Genomic DNA, 10223 nt, shown 5'->3' on the forward strand with positions numbered 1-10223 from the left:
ATATCCCCTTTGTCTTGCTAAACCTCCACAAGCCTTCCCATGCTCGCTAATTGCACTGTCCGTCTTCAAATAATAATCTAGCGTATTTATCTGCAAATAGATATTACTTTTATCAAATGCAAATTCATTATTTCTATTTATATCAGATTCATTTTCATTATTTTTTTGGCCTACCGCTTTTGCCTCACTGGATGCCTTATTTTGCTTTTTATTTAGCTTCCATCTACCCAATTGGCGTAGAGGGAGCCGCCCTTGTGCCTCCGTCAACTGCCCCCACGGGGCCTGCCGACGTGAGCGAGGGTCTTTCTCCTCCTTTTTTTTAGAGATTCCATTACTACCAACCCACAGAAATAATGCTCATATCTAGTACTCAACGAATGGGTTAAACATTTAATGGGCCGAAAGCCCATTAAGTTGTCCCAACACATAATTACACAAATAACATCCCATATTGGTAAACATTTCTGAAGATGCAAAGTTTCATATTTCAAACTTGTTTTTTGAAATTATAAGTTCCAAATTTGATGACATGCACATTACATCTATTTATGTAATCTTAGAATTACCATGGTGGTTTGCTCAGCTTTTGGCAATTCCCCGCTCTTTTCGTCCGAAAACCCCTCTTTCGACACATCTATACCATGGGGCCACCATGCCACCAACTCTAGAATGGGAAAATCCATAGCAACCAAGGTTTCACATCACAAGGTGCACAAGTGTGTCAAATCTTGGCCCATTCCATGGTGGTGTGCTCAGTTTTTGGCAATTTCCCCCTCTTTTCCACCGAAAACCCCTCTTTCGACACATCTATACCATGGGGCCACCATGCCACCAACTCCAAAATGGGAAAATCCAAAGCAACCAAGGTGTCACATCACAAGGTGCACAAGGGTGCCAAATCATGCCCCAATCCATGTTGGTTTGCTCAGTTTTTGGCAATTCCCCCCTCTTTTCGTCCGAAAACACCTCTTTCGACACATTTATACCATGGGGCCACCATGCCACCAACTGCAAAATGGGAAAATCCATAGCAACCAAGGTTTCACATCACAAGGTGCAAAAGGGTGCCAAATCATGCCCCAATCCATGTTGGTTTGCTCAGTTTTTGGTAATTCCCCCCTCTTTTCGTCAGAAAACACCTCTTTCGACACATCTATACCATGGGGCCACGATGCCACCAACTCCAAAATGGGAAAATCCATAGCAACCAAGGTTTCACATCACAAGGTGCACAAGGGTGCCAAATCATGCCCCAATCCATGTTGGTTTGCTCAGTTTTTGGTAATTCCCCCCTCTTTTCGTCCGAAAACCCCTGTTTCGACACACCCCAACCATGGGGCCACCATGCCACCAACTCTAAAATGGGAAAATCCATAGAAACCAAGGTTTCACATCATAAGGTGCTCAAGTGTGCCAAATCTTGCCCCAATCCATGTTGGTTTGCTCAGTTTTTGGCAACTCCCCCCTCTTTTCGTCCGAAAACCCCTGTTTCGACACACCCCAACCATGGGGCCACCATGCCACCAACTCCAAAATGGGAAAATACATACAAACCAAGGTTTCACATCACAAGTTCCACAAGTGTGCCAAATCTTGTCCCATTCCATGGTGGTTTGGTCATTTTTTTGCAATTTCCCCCTCTTTTCCACCGAAAACCCCTCTTTCGACACATCTATACCATGGGGCCACCATGCCATCAACTCCAAAATGGGAAAGTCCATAGAAGCCAAGGTGTGATATCACAATGTGCACAAGGGTGCCAAATCTTGCCCCAATCCATGGTGGTTTTCACAGTTTTTGGCCATTCCCCCCTCTTTTCGTCCGAAAACCCCTGTTTCGACACACCCCAACCATGGGGACACCATGCCACCAACTCTAAAATGGGAAAATCCATATCTACCAAGGTTTCACATCACAATTTGCACAAGTGTGTCAAATCTTGGCCCATTCCATGGTGGTTTGGTCATTTTTTTTGCAATTTCCCCCTTTTTTCCACCGAAAACCCCTCTTTCGACACATGTCTACCATGGGGCCACCATGCCACCAACTCCATAATGGGAAAATCCATAGAAACCAAGGTGTGATATCACAATGTGCACAAGGGTGCCAAATCATGCCCCAATCCATGGTGGTTTGGTCAGTTTTTGGCCATTCCCCCCTCTTTTCGTCCGAAAACCCCTCTTTCGACACATCCCTACCATGGGGCCACCATGCCACCACCTCCTACATTGCTAAAACCTTGGCAACCAAGGTTTCACATCACAAGTTCCACAAGTGTGCCAAATCTTGTCCCATTCCATGGTGGTTTGGTCATTTTTTTGCAATTTCCCCCTCTTTTCCACCGAAACCCCTCTTTCGACACATCTATACCATGGGGCCACCATGCCATCAACTCCAAAATGGGAAAGTCCATTGCAACCAAGGTGTGATATCACAATGTGCACAAGGGTGCCAAATCTTGCCCCAATCCATGGTGGTTTGCTCAGTTTTTGGCCATTCCCCCCTCTTTTCGTCCGAAAACCCCTCTTTCGACACATCCCTACCATGGGGCCACCATGCCACCAACTCCAAAATGGGAAAATCCATAGCAACCAAGGTGTGATGTCACAATGTTCACAAGGGTGCCAAAGCATGCCCCAATCCATGGTGGTTTGGTCATTTTTGGCCATTCCCCCCTCTTTTCGTCCGAAAACCCCTCTTTCGACACATCCCTACCATGGGGACACCATGCCACCAACTCTATAATGGGAAAATCCATAGCTACCAAGGTTTCACATCACAATGTGCACAAGTGTGTCAAATCTTGGCCCATTCCATGGTGGTTTGCTCAGTTTTTGGCAATTTCCCCCTCTTTTCCACCGAAAACCCCTCTTTCGACACATGTCTACCATGGGGCCACCATGCCACCAACTCAAAAATGGGAAAATCCATAGCAACCAAGGTGTGATATCACAATGTGCACAAGGGTGCCAAAGCATGCCCCAATCCATGGTGGTTTGGTCATTTTTTGGCCATTCCCCCCTCTTTTCGTCCGAAAACCCCTCTTTCGACACATCCCTACCATGGGGACATCATGCCACCAACTCTACAATGGGAAAATCCATAGCTACCAAGGTTTCACATCACAATGTGCACAAGTGTGTCAAATCTTGGCCCATTCCATGGTGGTTTGCTCAGTTTTTGGCAATTCCCCCCTTTCCACCGAAAACCCCTCTTTCGACACATGTCTACCATGGGGCCACCATGCCACCAACTCCAAAATGGGAAAATCCATAGCAACCAAGGTGTGATATCACAATGTGCACAAGGGTGCCAAAGCATGCCCCAATCCATGGTGGTTTGGTCATTTTTTGGCCATTCCCCCCTCTTTTCGTCCGAAAACCCCTCTTTCGACACATCCCTACCATGGGGCCACCATGCCACCACCTCCTACATTGCTAAAACCTTGGCAACCAAGTTTTCACATCACAAGTTCCATAAGTGTGCCAAATCTTGGCCCATTCCATGGTGGTTTGGTCATTTTTTTGCAATTTCCCCCTCTTTTCCACCGAAAACCCCTCTTTCGACACATGTCTACCATGGGGCCACCATGCCACCACCTCCTACATTGCTAAAACCTTGGCAACCAAGGTTTCACATCACAAGGTCCTCAAGTCTGCCAAATCTTGGCCCAATCCATGGTGGTTTGGTTAGTTTTTGGCCATTCCCCCTATTTTCGTCCGAAAAGCCCTGTGTCGACACACCCCAACCATGGGGCCACCATGGCACCAACTCCTAAAATGATAAACTAGTGTCAAGAAAGGTGTCACATCTCAAGTGTGCCAAATCTTGGTCCAATCCATGGTGGTTTGGTCAGTTTCTTGCCATTCCCCCTATTTTCGTCCGAAAACCCCTGTCTCGACACACCCTAACCATGGGGCCACCATGGCACCAAGTACTAAAATGCTACACTAGTGTGAAGCAATGAGTGACATCACAAGGTGCTCAAGTGTGCCAAATCTTGGCCCAATTCATGGTGGTTTGGTCACTTTTTTGGTCATTTCCACCTCTTTTCCACCGAAAACCCCCGTGATGACACATCCCTACCATGTTAGCAACCACAAAATATCAAACCCCATGCCATGTAATGTTGTCTTCTATTACAAACAATTATATCAATTCTTGTTCTTTCAATATGATAAAAAGATAATTCTACAAATAATAAGTATAAACATACTAGGTTTCATGTGTACGGCCACTTTCAGGCCCACTCAAGAACATGACATCAAACCCATGCCGACTACTTTCCTCCTAAATAATCAATGTGCTGCTTCTACTTTGGACTAACTAAAGTACATTTATTACAAAATTTCCAAATTCAAACCCAAACAACATAAGAACATGGTACATTTAACCAAACCATCTCATCTCAACCAAGATCTCATGCTACTAAGTTTGCACGTGCAATGCTTGTCTCGGCTAATGTGGACACAATAAATTGATAAATTAATAACTATCAAAGTTCTTTTCATACAAACATCATGTAAATTATGATCTCCACCGTCGTAACATAGGCAATGAGCAAGATAAAGACATGAACAAGTTGGATGTTTCCTGTAATTACGACCTACTTTTGAGATGATGGCAACCATCAGCATGCAATGTGCACATACATGCAAACACCATCACTCCAAATCATAGGCAGAACTAACCATCATCACCTACATAATAATTCATCACAGAACATAGTTTCACACACATTAAGTAATTAAGACCATCACTATACTAGATGGTCTGACAACATCACATTAAGTAATTCATCACATAAGCAGATGTTCAACACCAAATCAAACATTGTTCAAGACACCTTTACAGCACAAGTTCAAACATCATTAACCAAAAGCAAAGCTAGCACATCTTCCATAGCATGCATCATCAGCAGTCCACAGGAACTAGTCAGCATCCTCCATAGCAAGCACCATCAGCAGCCCTTGATGCTCTGCCCTTATCTGCTTCGAGGTGCCAGTATGGGCTAGCTCCTCGCAGTGCTGCCTCGAGTTCCGAAGCATGCCACCCTTAGGCTTCATCTTGTGCCATGGACAGAAGTACTTCCCCCTCTTCTTGAAAGGGAGGTCCCCAGCATCCAGCTTCTGCAGTAGCTTCCTCTTGAAGGAACCTATGTTCCTGCTGTCCACGGACTCGGATGAATCCTGTGAGTCATACTAGAGAACAACAAAGTGCGAAAAAGTTACAATTACAGATACAAAGCAAACACAATGAAATACATGCAAGGGTAGATTAAAAGCTGTATAGCTCACCTGAAGGGAGCCATCTGACTCCTCCAACTCCGCATATGGATCAGGGACAGGTGGAGCAGCCAATGTTGGAGCAGGCAGACCTGGAGCAGGCACCTCCTGGATTGGAGGAGGGACAGGTACTTCCTCCTCCTGGATTGGAGGAGGGACAGGTTCTAGCTCCTCCTGGATTGGAGGAGGCACAGGCTCCTCCTCCTCGAGCTTCCGCTTCCTCGACCCTTCACCAACCTGCAAACAAATAACATAAGTCCTCACTTCCTAGCCTTGACAAATAAGAAAGGAAGAACAAAATTCATTTTGTTCTTATTGGTAGTGCCCCAACAGTGGTAAAATTTGCTACAGAGTTGCATGACTTTGTCAATCATAACTTTGCAAACATGTATCCTCATACAAGCAAGTTATGTATCACTGATTTTGCTAATTTCAAGCTATTTGTACCAGGCAACATATGAATATCAACCTTTAAAATGTAGTTACTGATATCAACCTTTAAAATGTAGTTGACAAAGAATTGAAGAGATCAATTTATTTTTTCTGTCTCAATAATTGTCAGTCTACTAAAATTTAAGTTAATTCTTATGTCACCAAATGTTACTTGTAACCCACATTGCAACTCATAACTAGCATAAATCAGGAAACAAATCAACAATTCTGGTATTTTTCTCACTTACAACCCATATTGCAATTCATATCCAGCATCAATCACGAATCAATACAACGGGCTAGGTTATTTATTGCATTCACAACCCAATATAAACCTACAAAAATCTCTGTTGCAACAAAAATTCGATCATAGGTACTAACTATTTCTTTGTTACATATTAACCGGCATAGCAAGATATCTCTATTCCTATTCCTACTTTTAGCAGCAAAAGGACTACGCCCAAGATCCATCGATGTCCAGCAATTAAAAAACATACAAAATCATTCGTTCTTCCTAGGTCATTTTCATCTCCAAGGCACCCCCCCATGCATCTGTGCACCCATGCTAGCCTCGTAGACCCGCTTAACCGAAAGCAAAAAGAAGGGACAGAGAACTTACCTCCATCTGCATGTCCGCCTGCACCTCACTGACGTCACCGGCAGCCGGCGCAGCCACCAGATCCGCCACCGTCTTCACCGCCGCGGAGGATGAAGCCTCCTCCACAAGATCCGCCGCCACCTTGACGGCTACGGCAGCATCACCGCATGCGATGCTGGATGCTTCCGAAACGCCATCGCCTCCCCCTGTAGCAGATTCGCCCGCATCCAGATCGGCCGTTGCCGCCACCACCATGCCGACGACCACCGACCCGATGACGGAGGACTCCACGGCGGTGGTCCTCGCAGCGACCGCCGACCCTCCAGCACCGCTTTCCCCTCCAACCGCCTGCGCCGATGGATCAACTTCCACCACCGTCTTCACATCGTCCACGGTAGCTCCCCCTGCTTCCATCGCGTACGGATCTACTGGATCGCCGACGATCCAATACCTAAACTACCGGCGGGCGGAGTGAGGGAGAGGGAGGCGGGTTTTTTGGCGGAGTGAGGGAGAGGGAGAAGATGGGGAACAGGGGGAAATGGCAGCGGGCGTGCCAGACGGAAGCTTTTATATTCGCCGACGATTCCGCTCCCTCGCCACGTCTAACTACACGTCACCGACGCCTCCTCTCCCTTGCCACGTTGCTCGCCACGTCTTCCCCGTATACGTACAGAATACCGTACAAATGAATCCCGCGCGGCCCGCTATACACAACACCGAAGGGGTATCGGGTAATCTTGACCGTCCATGTGTTTTTCACCCCAACGTCGTTCGCCGGGGGCGGGGGGGGGACACCGGAGCACAGGCGAAGCTCCTTATGCTCGTTTACCAACAGACAAAGGGAAAGGAACAGTGTCATGGTACCAGCTCCCTTTCATTTCTTTTGAACTTAAAGACAAGAAGAGTGTAGAAATAATGAGTATTGTGAGTGGACAGATAACTACCTACATTATTGGGGAATCTAATCTTGCGTGGAATGGATCATTGGTTGCTTCAAATATTTCATGTACTGCAGTCTGTAGTATAAGTAACTCATGATCTAAATATGCAATATAGTACTGAAGATAAACAAACAGTTAGCGACTCAGGAATCAGAGCAGAAAGAGAAATGGAGATCAAAAGTGGGCTATACTTCTGAACAATCAGCGAGCCACTCTTCCACGCACTTCCAAGGAGCGAGAAAGAGCGGCAAGGTACTAGCCTGCCTAAGGAGCGAGTCCTCGCTAGCATTCTCCAGCTTATCCAGCGCCGCCTTGCGGCGCTCATCCCCCCCCCCCCTCCGGCTCCTTCCCCTGCTCATCCCCGTCCCCGGGTCCCGCCGCCTCCTGCTCCGGCGGCAGCTGGATGTCGGCGATGGCGCTCTTGGCGACCTCCACCGTCTGCGCAGACGCACCGCGTCACATCAGAATCCTAAGCCTCCCGAGCTTATTCATGGCCCAAGCATCAAGTCAGGGATGCTGCTGCGTGTAACGCCCCAGGTAGTACCCCTAGTAGATTTTTTTTATGCATCATCATATCATCACGCATCATATCATCCACAAGATTTTATCAACTAAACATTATTTTAAACTAGCAAAAATACTCATGCGTTGCAACGGGTGAGAGCACGAAATTAGAGGTAGGAAAATATACATTATTTTTTGATAGTACCACATTTGATGTGCTCCAAATACTAAACTTACTCCGCTCCACCAAGACCAGAAGCAATCGACGATAACAACTTTTATCTCGTCTATATAAACAACCCAATCAGTTTGTAGACAACTCATACACAACAAAATAATCTTTGACAGAAAGAATATATTATGCTGAATTTAACACATTGAAAAGTACGATAAATCGTTTCAGAGTTGCGCAAATCACCTGAAGCTAGTGAGCTACTATCCCCTCCTTGACCATGGCGAATGTCCTTACATTTATGCCAGAAGCCATGCATTCCAAAAGATGTTATGGTACACATGCCAGAGAGAGAGGCAGATCCACATATGACAGTGGCTAGTGGCTACGTCCAGAAGGCAGCAACGCTACCGTACCTGTCTCTCTTGCTGCTGGTTGTAGTTGAGGAGGGAGGAGGCGCGAGGTGGACTTCCGGCAGCGCACGATGAACTTCCAGACGCTGCCCGGATAGGTGCATGGCGCCAAATGTACTTCCCGTGGCGTGTGGTATACTGTGGAAGCAACGCGAGGTGGATTTCACGTGTGGCACCTGGTGTACTCCTCGCAGACCATACTTGTCAATCATGCTACACAGACCTTACTTATCCTACATCTCCCTCTCGTTCCTGAAAACTGTAAAAGTTTTGTTTATCCCAATTGAAAAAATTAAACAACTATAGAGAGAGCTTAGTTTCAGCAGATGCGAGGGAACAGATAATAGGACATTCAAAATATAACCATGCAGAGTCATTCTAGCATGCAAATCATGGAAACTTTTGATCCTTGTGTGGCTGTCTTTCTGCTGAAAACTACACCTCGAGGTGCTCAGCTGAGTACGGCAACGATCGCTTAGCTATGATCATCATTGAGTAAGGTAGGTAATCTGTTTTTTAAAACACAAGCTAGGTAATTTGAAGTGTGAACAGAACGTGTTGTGAACTCTGAAGGTTAATACGTGATGTTCTCCGTATCTCACACTTTTAAAGGTCTTTGGTTCTTGATGTCATTGTGGAGGTGTTTTGATCTTTCTAAACAAATGGCTTGTAGCTTCTTGATCGTGTCTGAACTTGAGCGTCTGTCGCCGGCTTCAATCCCTCCTCGTCCTCGTCTTGGTCATTGTGGTGTGGCCTCCTCGAGCAGCCTGATGTTGTCTCCCTACCGTGGTCGTCTTCGCCACTTTCCATGGCTAGCCGTTGGTGGTGTGGCCTCCTCGAGGAACCTGATGTTATCCACGACTGGCTTCAATCCCTACTCGTCCTCGTCTTCGCCGCTTTCCATGGCTAGCCGTTGCGGTGTGGCCTCCTCGAGCAGCCCGACGTCCTGTCCGGCTCCAATCCCTACTTGTTTTCATCTTCGCCGTCGTAGTTGTATGCAAATAGCACTCGTTATCGCTTACCATGGCAAGCGGCGGAGGTGTGGCGTTCTCGAGCAGCCCGGCGCCGTCCTCGTGTCTGTCTCCGTCTACATCCTCGTTCTAGAACTCTTTGTCGCTTGCAATAGCAAGCTGCCAGCGATGTGTCCTGCTTGAGCAGCTCGAACTCTTCGTCGCTGCCATGGCGAGCCCCGGCAATGTGGCCTGCTTAAGCAGCTCGACGTTGTCCTCATCCGGCTCCAATCCCTCCTCGTCCTCATCATAACATTAGTTGTTGCTAGCCATGACGAGCTGCCGCCGGCCGGGTATTTGATCGATCACGACGATGCAGCCATACAAATCTTGGTTCAGTAAACCATGTGATAAGATATATATGCATGCGCAATATCGATCGCGTTGTAGCCGGACTCTGCTTCCGCGTTAGGGCTGCACCCGGACTCTGCTGCCGCTAGGAACAATCCTTAAAGATTTGGCAGCTTGCCATCTGCAGTGTCCTGATCAATTACGTATCCTGATCAATTACGTATGGTTTGTGCGTGCCAGCCCAAGAAAAAGGAAGACGGACGAAACGTTTGACGTCGAAGTAGGACGACGGACGAAAATTACACGGATCAAACCACGGAAACACTTTGTACTTTATTATTATACTAGCAGAAATGCCCGTGCGTTGCATCGGGAGTAAAAAATACTTAGAGCATCTCCACTCGTCTCCCCGACGAGGCCTCCGAACAACGTTTTTTCCATCCGGACGGCGAAATTCGGCCCAGTCGCGCCCCCGGTTCCTCGATTTCGTCCGGATTTGGGCCTAAATTCATCCGGCGACCCCACGCCATCCCCGCCCCCCCGGGGAGCTCTCGGGGACTCCGGACGAAACAAAAGC

The sequence above is a fragment of the Lolium rigidum genome, unplaced genomic scaffold, assembly GCF_022539505.1.
Source record: "Lolium rigidum isolate FL_2022 unplaced genomic scaffold, APGP_CSIRO_Lrig_0.1 contig_28343_1, whole genome shotgun sequence".
Lineage (NCBI taxonomy): Eukaryota > Viridiplantae > Streptophyta > Magnoliopsida > Poales > Poaceae > Lolium > Lolium rigidum.